The sequence below is a fragment of the Typopeltis vanoorti genome, chromosome 11, assembly GCF_054136105.1.
Source record: "Typopeltis vanoorti isolate ZY-2024b chromosome 11, IOZ_Tvanoo_1.0, whole genome shotgun sequence".
In the NCBI taxonomy this organism is placed as follows: domain Eukaryota; kingdom Metazoa; phylum Arthropoda; class Arachnida; order Uropygi; family Thelyphonidae; genus Typopeltis; species Typopeltis vanoorti.
Window position 1 is genome coordinate 28845993 of NC_143559.1, and position 15434 is coordinate 28861426.

At 34.9% G+C, this 15434-nt stretch overlaps 1 protein-coding gene across 2 annotated transcripts in view; it reads right to left on the reverse strand.

Moving 5' to 3' along the window:
* Positions 1-15434, reverse strand: part of LOC150101404 (uncharacterized) — a 159903-nt gene that overhangs the window by 65147 nt on the left and 79322 nt on the right. The gene's annotated exons all lie outside the window — the stretch shown is intronic.

Consider the following 15434-nt stretch of genomic DNA (forward strand, 5'->3'; position numbering starts at 1 on the left):
AAAAATTATAATATTATAAATGGCTTCAGACCAAAACTATAGCCTCATATTCAGCCTTACATTGCACAGCTCACAACAGTTGTTGCAAAAAACCATCAACAAATCTAAATCCAATTCTGAAAGGGCCAAATGCAAAAACTTGGTTTCTGTTCAAATGGCATTTGAGCCTTCTTGTCTCCTGCCAGAGCCAAGGGTGCAATTTCTGTACCCACTTCTTGCAAAATCCAATAACCATAATATCATTAAAAGATAATACTGACCTCCTGGCATCAATTCTTTCAAACTTCTGCACAGTTGATCATGGTTAGGTGATCTTTTACCAAGAACAACTCAGTGCATGTCTCATTAGTCTTATACTGACTTTTCAATCTCAGTTATCAGTATCTACTCAACAGCAGAGAAACAAACCAATATTATGTGATATGCCCATTCCAAATTAAGAAGGTCATTAGCAGCTACTTTCTCTACCTGGGCCATAGAATATGTATACAAGCTAATCGGAGACCAGCAATACAGATTTGCTACTATATATTCTTGGCAGATTTAGTCATCACCACCCACTTTTGGACACAAGTAATGAAAGCTTGGAGAAACTCAAATACTTGCTCTTGACATTTCCAGGATATTTCATGGGTTTGGCATAGAAGCTTACTCACCAAACTACCATTTTTTATGGTCTGCCTTCTACATTTTTGAGATGGACTCACAACTTCCATTGACTGAGAGATTTGGTTAATCACTACATGATGGGTAGATGGCCTACTTTGCTCAGAATTCTTTGCTAGTGCTGGAATACCATATAAATGAACTCCTCTCACAAACTTCAAATACTATTCATAGCTTTGCTTATGGCAATACATTCCATTCTTTCTTCATTTAGTACACAATCATTTGAAGTTTCAAATGATTGTGTACTAGAGGCTATTTTCTTTCCATTCTTCAGTGGAACATTCATTGAAATAATGTCCTCTGTTCTGTATTACAATTACAACAAACTTGGGTTATTTTAGTTTTTTTTTTGTCTAATTCTAAATACTGATATTTAAGCATATTTTATACATTATGCTCTGTTGTTATCTAAATGTTTTTAGGTTTATTCTTCAAAGAAAGAAATAAGAAAATATTTGGGATGAAAAAAAAAAAGAAGTCATTCTTTCAAACACAATATTTGAGATGGTCCCTTCGCTGAAAATGGTGACCACTTTGGTACTTCTATCGCAGAGGGCAGTGTGACATTATGTACAGCAACAACAAATCTGATGAAGTGTTCCAGAACGATGAAACTAATACTGTCTCTGGAAATAAATTAGTCATTTTCTATTTTTTAATTCAGCTATATATAGTCATATAAGTTATTTTTGTTAAAATATATACAATAGCTGTGAAAATCTAATCTATTAAATATATATATCAGTGGCATCATGTGTCCATTTCGGTTGGGTGGGCTGTCGTATGGCTTATGCAACCCATGCTACAAAATTTATGCCAATTTGACCACATTTTTATCAATGTATGAAAGCTTAAGAGTGCATAGTGCAGCAGTGCTCATTTTAATTGGCGAAATGTGATTACCATATTTTTCCGTGTATAAAACGATACTTTTTATTTTTCTAAAATCTTTAGACCAAAAATTAGGGGGTCGTCTTATACATGGGGATGGGGGTAACCAGTTGAGAGACCCGCTGTTGCCATAGCAAAACTGCTGGTACCTTGTCTCCATGAACAGGCTTCCGCCAATCACTAGCCTTTGTTAACTCATTGATTAAACATCGTTAACGGCTGATTCTGAATAAACCAATCAGAACTCTGAAAGCATTCATACGTCTGCAACTCGTTGGCAGGGTAAGTTAACACATTAACAATATTTTGAGCACTAGTCCAAAAAAATGTCCGAAAATAAAAAAAAACGATTGTCATATTCTTCAAAATTCAAGTTAAAAGTCATCAATTATGCAAAAGAATATGGAAATAAAGCTTCAGAGATATACTCCTTCCACTGAGTGTATGATTAGACAGTGGAGAAAACAGGAAGAAAAACTATTCAAGATGCCAAAAAAGAAGAGGGCCTTAAGATGAAAGAAAACCAGTAAAACGGCCAAACTTGGAGCAGAGGCTTAAAACTTGGATTATGGAGAAGTGCCAGAGTGGGATGTGTGTGTGTCAACCAAGCTTATTCAATATGAGGCAAAAAGGTTTGCAAGAGAAATGAACATTGTCGATTTCACAGGAAAGGCAAAATGTTGCTTCAACTTCATGAGGAGAGAAAGGTTGGCGATGAGAACACAAACCAAGTTAGCAATATTTAAAAATGCATACTAAGATGCATTTTTAAAATGCATCTTAGTATGCATTTCTAAAATATTACCTAATTACTAAATATACTTTGAATATTTTAAAAAATATCAAATGTGTTCTGTTTTATGTTTAAAATATTGATTTCTTAATTTTGGGTTTGAAAAAGTAGGGTTCGTCTTATACATGGGGCATCTTATACACTAAAAAATATGATAATTGTAGGATAACTAATTTATCAATTAACTTTAACCAAATCAGCATACAATGGTGGAACAATGTGTTTGTTTTTAAATATATTTAAAAACAATAATGAAGAAGAATGCTATATTTCATTGGTGTATTTGAATTACTCAAAGGTGTAAATATGTGAACCATCATTAATATGTCATGTGAGAATGGAAAATGTAAAGGAAAGAGTAAGTAAATAGAAATACTTTCATTAATGGCAAACAAATGATTAAAAATTGACATTTGTGATACGTATGTCCTATAAGTTGCTGGGTAGAGTGAATAACACGTGATCCTATTAAGTCTAGACATGAATAAGTGAATTTATGATGGCATAATTAAAAAAAATACTTATGAGGAGAGAGAAAGAGATTTGTTTGCAAAGTATAAATAACTAACCAATAATAAACGCCACTAATAGGGAGAGGCTAATCCAATGAACTAATAACGTTGATCAGATAATTCATTTAGGTATGGCAGAAATACATGAGGTGTAATGGAGCAGCAAATCATCTTGTAAAATTTGTTGTGAATGTTACGTGTATTTCTCTGGTTTATGTATATTTTACTTCATTTTCTAAGAATTTTCTTTTGTTTACTGAGATGCGGTGTACATTTTAGACAATAATAGGATACATAATATCCGATCATTATCATAATTATCCATACTTTCAGGAATCCTACATTCATTAGTTTTATTTATTTTGATTATTTTTTTTTAATTTAGTGTCGGCAGCTCTTCTGTCTTATCAATAATAGATATCTCACACATGCCAGTATTTTGTTGTAGATCAACAACTTCTTTTAATACACAAAAGTATTCATTTTTATTCAGGAATAGATAAATTTTTACTACATCTGTTGTTTCTGAAGATTAGAATAAAAAATGTCCATATACCATTAATTTAATAAACTTTCCAACCTCAACAGATACTATACTGCACAAGCAAGATGTTTGTTTATCACTCGAAAAAATTGAAAAATACTCCTCTCTTGCAGACTATGTTGCATGATATTGTTTCAGACACAATAATCAAACACAGCCTCTAGGTGCTATTGTCTCAGCACTCACCTGCCTTGCCTTCTGGGCGATTTAAAACCACTGGAACGCTAAGAATTTGACCCGCTGCACTATCTGTACATATGTTCAAAAGTGTATGTATTTGCGACCACACACACACCTGGTCTATTAACACGAATATGATGCAATGTTTAAGAATTGAAAAGTGTACTGTGTTTAATTTTAGGAATCAAAGCCAGGAAACAATTAGGAGTTTTAATGGGAATAAATGCAAAAATGTAATATCGGTGATATTGCTATTCCATGGATGTGCACCGCACACCCAGAATATTCGCTCCTGATATATATATATATATATATATATATATATATATACACACATACATATACAAGTGGTGGTATCAAAAAGTTTTGAGACTAGCTCCGTTTACGAGAAATTACTTTATTTATCTACGTTTACACACTATCACCTTCAAAATAGTCCCCTTGCATATCAATACAGTGCCCCCAGCATTCTTGCCACTTCTGGAATATGTCCTGGAAGTCTTCTTTTCAAAGCATGTCAAGCACCTTCTGCGATTCGTGCTGGATTCTGCAATGGTGTCAAAAACGGTGACCTTTGAGCTGGATCTTCATCTTCAGGAAGAGGGCGAAGTCTGCAGGAGCCAAATCTGGCGAGTAGGGTGGGTGCAGAAGTGAGATCATGTTGTTTCTGGCGAGAAACTCGAGTGTGAGGAGAGCTCGGTGACAGGGTGCATTGTTGTCGTGGAGCATCCAGTTTTTCACGCGCCACAGATCCGGTCGCTTTTGCCGAATGTCCTCCCTCAGACACCTTAAAACCTGGCAGTAGAACTCGCTATTGACGGTCTGGCCCCTGATGATGAATTCTCGATGCACAATGCCGCAAATGTCGAAAAAGACGATGAGCAAGCACTTGGTTGAGCTGCGGACCTGCCTCGCCTTTTTCGGTTGTAGAGATGATGGGCTCTTCCACGGTGAAGACTGCTGCTTCATCTCAGGGTTGTACCGTACACTTGTCACCGGTAATGATCCTCGAAATGAACGATGGGTCATCCACGACACGCTGATGAGGTTCTTGGCAGACTTCGACGCAGTGTTTCTTCTGCTCCTGGGTCAGCAGCCTGGGGACGAACTTGGCAGCAACATGGCACATGTTCAAATCACATGCGAGGATTTCCTGGACAGTTCCATATGACACACCAACAATGGCAGCAATGTTGTGGACTGTTCTTCGACAATCCTCAGGCACAGGTTGCCGAATGGTTTCAACATTTTTGGGGGTTGAGCTAGTTGAAGGTCTTCCTGATCTCTCATCGTCTTCCAGTGATGTTCTTCTGCTCTTGAAGCATGCATGCCACTCAAAACACCTCGAACGACTCATTCGAGGTGTTTTGAATCGGCATAAACTTGCCGAATCATGTCAAACTCTGTGGCAGATTTGTCCAGTTTCATGCAGAATTTCATGTTTGCTCTTTGTTTTAACTTGCTGTCCATGATGAAATTGCAGATGTGGTAATGCAGGTGGTCAGAATAGCATCAGTTGCACAGCTCCCAATGTACACAGGATGATGTCTTTTGGCAAACTGACTTATGAAGATAGGTGCTCCCTGTGACTGCATCCTTGTGCTGCCGTCTGTTGGCATGTTACAAACCTAGTCTCAAAACTTTTTGATACCACCTCGTATATATATATATATATATATATATATATATACACACACACACACACATTTGAAAAAAATATAGATTTAATGACTACAAGACCGAGATAACATATAAAGATTTTAATAATAAATACTAGTTTCGGCATATAGCAGCCTTCTTCAGGTTTATAAAGGAAAAGAATACTAATAAACATTGGATTATTTAAACAAACTGGAAATTACAGGTACAAATTGCCTCACATAATTGTTACATAAAAATGTTGTATTTTTTCAAGTTTTTCCAACTGGCGTGCCATTGTTTGTTGCAATTGTGCGTGCAGGTTCACATGAACGCCAATATTGAATAACTGCAGCATGGCTATCTGGGATGTTATAACTTAAATTGTTGTTTAAGTGGACAGGGTTCAGTAGGATTTCCCTTGATTCTACGATTTTCCTTTCAAACTCATCATCACAGCGAAAGATATTTTCTGATCTATTCCAGCAGACAGAGTGGCTTTGTTGGTCATCATTAGGATTATTTGAAAAAAGAACATGACTGGATAACGCAGTTGCATGAGATCTTTTGTAAGAGATGTCTCTCTTATGCTCTTCTATACATTGTTCAATAGATTTGTTAGTTTGACCAAAGTATGGGATATTGCAATCGCACCACAATTTATATACTCCAGGGTACTTAAGGTTGTGATGAGTAGGTTTTGGATGGCTGATTAGAGAACGGATTTTTGGAAGTGTGGTGAAGAAGGTCCTGATATTATATTTTTTAAGGACTTTAGCTATTTTCTTAGAAAATAATCTTTCGCTGTGATGATGAGTTTGAAAGGAAAATCGTAGAATCAAGGGAAATCCTACTGAACCCGGTCCACTTAAACAACAATTTAAGTTATAACATCCCAGATAGCCATGCTGCAGTTATTCAATATTGGCATTCATGTGAACCTGCACGCACAATTGCAACAAACAATGGCACGCCAGTTGGAACAACTTGAAAAAATACAACGTTTTTATGTAACGATTATATGAGGCAATTTGTACCTGTAATTTCCAGTTTGTTTAAATAATCCAATGTTTATTAGTATTCTTTTCCTTTATAAATACCTGAAGAAGGCTGCTATATGCCGAAACTAGTAGTATTTATCATTAAAATCTTTATATGCTATCTCGGTCTTGTAGTCATTAAATCTATATTTTTTTCAAATGTATAGCAACCGAGTAAAAGCTGATCACCACATGTATATACATATATATATAAATCCAATCACACATGTTCAAGGTTTCCAGGAAATATTAATAGGAAAGATTTAAGATAGAATATTTTGATATGTTTCTAGAAGAGCTGAAAGTTTTAGTCTTCAGGGAATAGTGAAGAAAGCATTCAGAAGAACATAGGTGATGGAATGAAAGCAGAAAAAGAGAAACTGGTGAATAGAATGATAGATAAGAGAAATTGGTTTGGGACATCCACTATGGCCAGGGCAATGCATGTGTAAATATCTATAGAAGAGGCATAACTGCAGAAATAGCCTATGAAAAGTGATAACTGGAATGCATCTATGGGGGGGGGGGAGAGAGAGAGAGATTCTCTGTTAATATGGCCTTCCTTAGGATAGCATCAAGCATTCTTAGGAAGGTTTTTGGCACTCAAAATGCATGATATATCAAAAGACAGAAGGCAAGTTTAGTGGTTTGATGAGTAGTCTAGTAAATGTGCACCCCCCCACCCCTGCAAATTCAAAGAAATGCTCTGGAAATGTCAAGAATGATTGCGCAAGTTTGTTCAAATTTACCATGGCTGGTGTCCAAAGATGGGTAATATCGGTTACCAAACCCTGGAGTTATCATTAGACTGAAAGGTTTGGTTCTTGTTTCCAGACTGTGCCATTCTTTCTTCAATAATATTTGTATAGTTGAGTCTACAGTTTACCTGTAAAAGTTGCTCAACTTCAATTTTTTATAAAACTTTCTTACATACTGTTCTTTTCAATGTAACACCCATTTTTATTCTACTTGGCACTAAGTAATGGCCGCTTCTAATTTCAAATCCTCTTTTATCCTAAACCAGCATGAAGAGATAATTATGAACAATGACATAGTCAAGAAGGCTTGTGTCTTCTTTCCACTTGAGCATATCTTTATGTTGGGACATGGTGTTAGTAATGATTAGATCCTGTAATGAGCAGAACTTCAGCAAATACTAACAATTCTTATTAGCTTTGCTTTTCTCCAAATTTTCCCAAAATGTTCCTATATGCTGCCTGTTGAGATTCATTTCCTATTCTGCTATTTAGATCTCCAACAAGGACCACCTTTACCCATTTGCTTTAATTTCCATTTCCCCATTTTGAAGTGTATCCACATCACTCAACTTGAAACTGACTTCCAATCAAGAAATTGATCTTCATGTCTTGTGTTGAATGTTAACACTACTCCTTCCTTTTCTCGATCATTATTGTCTGATTATAACAACCTATACTTATTTTTGTTTTTGTCTTCTTTGTCTCAGTCATGCTAATTACGTCCACGTGGTACCTTTCCAATTCTTCTGCAAGTTCGAATTCCTTTCCATTAGTACTCCTTATATTAATGGTTCATATTCTCAGTTCTTCTGATGTTCAATTTATTCCTCTTCTTCTAGATGTTGAGCTGGAGCTTGATCCATAGCTGACTTTTCACTGTTTGTCCTGATCCTCTGACGAAAACAGCAGGGGCATGAAGTCTCATCATGTACCAATTTGTGTTTTAAGCCAATAGAGAGTACAATGAACGAATGATGACAACGATGAATAACAGTGAAGATAATATGCATCCCTATCTCAATCCTAATTTAACATCAAAGCTGTCTTCCTGCAATTCCAACTGCCGACTTAGAAATAAAATATAGGCTGCTTTCCTTTAATGCTACACAGTGATCATTCATTTTGATAAATTATGGAGACTACAACTGTGTTTAAGAATAATTACTTTAATTTCCCAACATTTCAACTTTCATATTAAGATCATATGGAGTTATACATTATATTTCAAATGGTATGCCAAAGTGACAATTAGTTGATTAACTATTATTCTACTGGCCTGAACTCTAGCGAGAGGAAAAAAAAAATCAAAGATATATCCCATTTATAACAATGTAAGAGAACAAATTCATATTAATACCTTAAATCCAGTAATAGTAGTAGTCGAATCAATAATTTAACACAACCCCTGGCAAAAAGTATACGATCAACGACTGTAACACTAACATTGTATATACATTAGGATTTACTTTTCCTTAATGCACAAATTTTGTTCAATTTGAACAGTTATGAATATAAATACGATTAACAAAGAAATAAAATTAATTACAAAAAATATTTTAGAGTTACTTTTAACCAGAAATTAGATGAATGGAAATCAAACACTGAAGAAAAAAGTATGAGATCATTCTTTGATCAGGAAATATCAGGTTGACCCAAGAGTAATGTCGTTTTTAGCATTGTCTTGAAAAGATATAAAAGATAAATCACTTGTTATTTGGACAGAATGTGCTATCCATTCTTGGGATTTTTAGACGACCATTATTGTTAAGATTAGGGAGTTGATTAGAATTTTACAGGCCTCTTTAAATTTGTGCTCATACTGTTTTGGTGTAATTCATTAATAGGTATTAATAGGCACCTTTCCCATCAATTATGTGTAAAGTATTCAGGACATGATCAGAAAGGCCAGATTTACTACAATTATTAAATTTAATGTGTCATTTATGTTCCTTTTTTCAGGTAAGAATTGTGAGGCAAAATAAACAAATTACAGGTCACTGAATGGTATAATCCAGGGAAGAACAGTGGAGGAAGCGGATAATTGGAGGACTGAATATGTTCTTTAATTTTGCAGGAAGTTTAAAGGTGACATTAAGGTTGTATTTCTGTTTTGTTTTTTTTATCTGATAGCCCTTAATTTATGGAATGTCTACAGTTTTATTGTAATCTACTTTATTTTTATCGTGAAGAATTTTGTTGATATGAATCCGTCCAGAAAGTAAGGTCCGTTCAGAATTTACCACCAAATAAGATATGGGGGAGATGTTGTGCATGTGTGGTAGCATAAAGTGAGTCATTAACTAGCTGTTGGTCATTTTACTTTCTTTACATTATCCTTTGTTGTTCTTCCACAAATATTTTATAATGCACTGTGATAAAAAATCCTGCCATTTGTGAAGTTCATGGTGCAATACAGTTTTTATTGTCAAAAAACAACAGTGCTGCAAAAATTCACTGGCGACTATGTCAGGTTTATGGGCCTAATGTAATGAGTGACAATAGGGTTCCAGTAATAGTGTCATTTGTTTATTTAATGTCACAACAAGATCTCATGTCCATTGTTGGCCAATTTGATGGAAACAGTGAACAAAAATTGTAGTTCCTACCTGAAGAAAATTAATGAGCAAGATCCCTTTTCAGTCTCTAGAGACAGTGTCCATTTTTTTGACTAATGGTGCCTGTTTGAATTTTTTGCTTTCCAAGATGATGAATGGCAATCAATGCAGTCATGCCAACATTTGTCTATGAAATCCACATTTTGTCACGATATGAGAAAGAAGTTTATCTCCTTAATTTTCATAATTCCAAAAATTTTTGAGCTTCGATTTCACTCATTTCTCTTCATGCACATTGGTGAGTATTTTTAAGATCTATCTGGAACACAGATTCTTATACCCCAGCTTTACTGTCATAATTTCATGAATGACTGAGCGTGAAACTTCCAGGAATTCAAAATAAAGTTAGTAATTGTGAAACAGTGATTCTCATGAATTTTTGTGTTCACTGTTTCCACCAAATCATCTATCACCACACTTGGCCGACCAATGTGCTCTTCATCTGGAACACTACTGTATCCTGTTCATTTATTACATTATGCCTGTAAACCTTACACAGTCGTCAGTGAATTTCTGCAGCACTATTGTTTTCTGACAACAAAAACTGTATCACACCACAAACTTCACAATAGCAGGATTTTCATCATAGTACTCATTATAAAATATTCGTGAAAGACAACAAATGATAACATAATGAAAGTAAAATGACCAACAGCTAGCTAATGACTCACTGCATGCTACCACACATACCCAACATCACTCCCATATCTTATTTAGCAGTAAATTCTGAACAGACCATACTTTATGGACATACCTCATAGTATTTTTGCTTAACCAATTTTAAGAAGGTATAGCTAATAAACTTTTTATTGATGCTCAAGTGATTGTTCATTGGAGAAAATCTTTAAAAACTTGTTTGTGCTATTATTATTATTATTAACATCAGACCTCCTTGGAGTCTAAAGACTCATCGCAGGAGGAAAAGACTGTTACACACAAAACCCTTCAAACAGTGCATCTGCATTCACCAGAATAAGGCAAAGCATTGACCAACCATTCTCCATGCAAAGAACCTACTCTCATGTCTCTGCTCACACCCACCTTATACAACTTCCAGGTCTGTCTCCTAGTTCTATGCCCTTCTCCTATTCTACAAAAAATTTCTTCCACTTTAATCAGGTAACAACCTTTTACTAACTTAAATGTCTCAATCATATCCCCTCCCTTCCTTCTTTTCACAAGACTTTGCAAACTGCATTCTTTCAATCTGTCCTCATATCCCACATCCCAAAGACCAGTTAAGACCTTAGTCAGTCTTCTCTGGACCCTTTCCAATATATATCCTCATCACCATGAAAATCAGGGGACCAAATCAGTGCATACTAATCCATACAAGGCCTGATTAAGGCCTCGTATGGATTATTGTGCACCAGAACCAGTACCTCTTTAGATCCTCCATATCATCGGCATTATCTGATGTGAAATCTTCAGAACTTGTGCAATGTGACCTCTGAACTTCAGATCCTTGTCTACCACCACTCCAAGATTCTCTTATCTCCTCAACTTCCTTCAGCAAACAGTTCATTAGGGTTGCCCACTCCATTCAAGTCCTATAAGGCCACAACACCTGCTTGAATCCTTATCACTCTCTCCGGTTTTACATAATCTGCAAACAGCTGTATATTGCCAGTTAAACTTATCCCAATATCATTAATATGCAAATTAAATAACAATGGTGTTAATGACATCTAATTTTTGTGTTGGGTGGTGGTAAGAGTTTATGTGTAGGCTTAGAGTAAACAGCCGGAAGAAAGACACATAACAAATGCATCTAGCAATGGAAGTGTGTTTTGACTTTCAATTTCAATTGTGAATTGTAGTTTGTGTTGTTTGTTTAGATGACTGAGGAAAATGTCTAATGTCTGGCAGCCATGAGGCCAGATGATGAAAACACCATCAACATACCCAAGCCAGACTTTGGATTTTAAAGTAAAGAAATCTAGAGCATGTTGCTCGAAAGCACCTATATAATTATTATTAATTGGGGTGCAGGGGAATGCAAGTCCATGGCTGTGCCTTCTTTTTCCAGGTAAAAAGTATTTCGCCACACAAAATAACCAGAATGTAGCAGATGGGCAAAGAGCACCATGATATCTGGCAGGACATCATATTAAATGTGATGTCCTTAATTTTGTTTACAAAGTGTTGTGTGATTTTATAATATGGGAGATAGAATGACCTACCAAATCCTTGAGAGCTGATGTGAATTTCTTCGCTAGATGATATTGGGGCTGACATATTAGATAATAGCGAGTTAGGACTTGAGTTCCTTTATCTGTTCAAGTCTGAATATGGTATACTGGGATATACCATATTCAGCACACCTGTAATTTGCCTTCCATAAGTGAAACTGGACCACAATTTCTACCCAAAAAAAGGAACATAAACGCCACATTAAATTTAATAACTACAGTAAACCTGGCCTTTCTGATCATGCCTTGAAGGGAAAGGCACCTGTTCATTACATCATACCAAAACAGGTATGAATGCAAATTTAAAGAGGCCTGTGAAATTCTTATCAACCACAATAATCTTAACAATAATGGTGGTCTAAAACTCCCAAGAACATGGATGGCACATATTCTACCCACATAACCTTCTGATCTAAGAATTAATTATAATTAGGGCTGTAGTAATCTAAGACTAGCGATTACACCACCAATTTTGCTGTTTTAAAAGTATTTGTATGAATTTGTTGTCAGATGATGTTATAAATAGGATATAGATTTGATGGTTCTTTCCACTAAAGGTCAGGCAAATAGAATAATGGTTGATCAAATCACTCTCACTTTGGCATACTGTTTGAAATGTAACATAGCTTGTCTTTGTGTATATATATGTGTGTGCGTGTGTGTGTGTGTATACTCCAGATGACAACCTTAATATGAAAGCCGAAATGTTGGAAAGTTAAAGTAATTATTCTTAACACAGTTTTTGTCATCATAATTTATCAAAATGAAATGCAGGCTAAGTATTACCCAATATAATGTCTCAATCATATCCCCTCTCTTCCTTCTTTTCAGAAGGACTTCGCAAACTGCATTCTTTCAATCTGTCCTCATATCCCACATTTTTTTAGCTTTGTGAAAATCTGATCATGACAATCTCTATTTAGCCTGAACCCAGCTTGTTCTTCACAAAGCTTCCCTTCCACAATTTTTCTTAGCCTCTTCTCAAATACACTTGCATAAATCTCATGTGATTCTCTGTGATTCTCATGTTCGGTTTTACTTCCCTTTTTATAGATGGTACTATGAGAACTCTACTCCAATCATCCAGAATTGAACAATCTGTCCAGGCCTTCTGAATTATGGAGTGCCATCGCTCAAACTTTTATACTTCTATATTCAAGAATTTCTGGTCAAATATCATCTATCACAGCTGCTTTTCCAATTTCAGGGTTTTCAATAGCTTTTTCTACTTCAAATATTGATATATTCCTAACTGTATTCCTGTTGAGTGTTTTTTTACAAGTGTGCTGTCACTGTTTTTTCATTTAGCAATTTTTCCAAGTAATCACTACAGATATCTAAAATATCTTTATCTTCAGTTTTCATGTCATATTTATCATCTTTGATTTCTTTTACAATATTCTTTCCTCCACTTCTGGGCTTTTTTCAATAGCCTATTGTACCACCTTCTTAATATTTCTTTTCTATGTTTTTACCAAAGTTTTACCATGACTTTTTGTTAGCTAGTTTTACAGATTACTTTTGTTTCTTACATTTTCTCTGTACTCTCATATACAGCAAAAAACTAATTACTTGCCAGGAATTTTCAATATGCTTTCTTCTTTTCCTTGACTGCCACTTTAATTTGCTGAGTCCACTATGAAGTTCTCATTTTTCTACCCTTCAAATAACTTCACTGTTTTCTTCTGGGTTTGCAAATGAATCACCAAGGTCAGACAAATATGCATTGTTGACACTCTAAAACTTCCACATTTGAGCATTTCTGGCCAAATATCATCTAACCCATCTGCCTTTTCACATTTCAGGTTTCTGATGGCTCTTTCTACTTCAAGTATGATATAAGTTCCTAATTGCATTCCTATTGAGTGTTTTCTACCATTGTGCTGTTTCTGCTTGTTTCATTTAAAGATCTGGTTCTTGTTTTCAAATTCTTACTTTATTTTTTCCCTGAGAAAAAAGGATTATGTATTTAAATCTACAGTTCACCTCTGACAGTTGCTCAACTCTGATTTATTTTAACTTTCTTAACAGTTTTCTTTTCAATATGATATTCCATTTTAATCCGGCTCAAAACTAAATGGTTGTCACTTCTGATTTCAAATCCTCTATGTAGTCTGGTGTCCCTAACCAGCATGAGGATAACACTATCAACAAAAGAAAAGTTAAGGAATTTTCTGAAGCATTATAGAAGAAAGCTGAAAGAATGAAAAAGGTGGTCCTTGTTGGAGATCGAAACAGACATATAGAAATGTTTTGCAAACATTTGGAGAAAAGAGTAATGGTAAGTGCCTGCTAGATTTCTGTTCAGGAAATGGAGTAGTTATTACTAACACCATGTTCCAACATAGATGTGTACAAATTCACATAGAGAGAAGATGTAAGAAATAAGAAAGTCTTATTGACTTACATCTCCTCTCTATGTGAATTTGTATACATCTATGTTAGAACATGGTGTTAGTAATAACTATTCCATGTCCTGAACAGAAATCTAGCAGGCACATAACATTATTATTAGCTTTACTCTTTTCTCCAAATTTTTGCAAAACATTTCTATATGTCTATTTAGATCTCCAACAAAGACCACCTTTTCCTTTTTCATTCTTTCAGTTTCCTTCTATAATGCTTCAGAAAATTCCATAACGTTTCTTTCGTAGAATCTTCTGTAGGACTATAGTTGCAAATAAGTCTCACCAGTTCCCCATTCTGATATTTGTATTTGAATACTATAGCTATTCCTTTTCTCCCTCCTTATCTTCATTGTGTGAATATAACACCTTGTATATTTTGCTCAGAAAAATCTCATCTGATTTTGTCTTTTTTTGTTTTGGTAATGTCTATCATGTCAATTTGGTACTTATTTAACACTCGTAAAAAGTTTTTTTATCCAACTAAAATAAAGAGCCAAAAGGCTTCAGTTCAGCGATGCTGGATTAAAATATCCACTTTAGTCCCTTTTTTTGTTACAGTTCGAAATGTTTCTGCCACTAATTATCATTGCCTGTGTGAATTATGATGTGTTGTTTGTTCTCTGAAGTTTAAAAATCTAGTGAAATATTAGATGGTTAATAAATACTTTCTTCTTTGATGAGTATGTAGATTTTTCAACCAAAAAGCAAATGTAACAAATGATAACTGAAACTGGGTTGAATAGGTTGTGATAATATAGACAGTTAAATTGACTAGTTTCTGCACATATGCTTGTGGCTTCTTCTGGGTTAGGAAAAAATACATAAATTAAAATAAAATAAAATCAGCAATAAATACAAACCATTACATAACTAAAACAGAACATGTTGGAACCATTACACAAAAGTAAAAAAACAGAAACACAGAGCATGGAATTGTTTACTGAACAATGACTGACGTGCCAGCTTGCTTCCATGTTTCCTACAGGTTCAGTTTTAGTTATGGAATGGTTCGTATCTACTGCTGAATGTATATTTTTATTTATTTATTTTGTTGTTGTTCTTACTAACCAGGAAGAAGCCACTAGCATATGTGGCAAAACTAGTTAGTTTAACTATCTATATTTTCACAACCCATTAAACCCATTGTCAGTTATCATTTGATAAATAACTTCTTTTGTTTTTGATGTTCTTTAA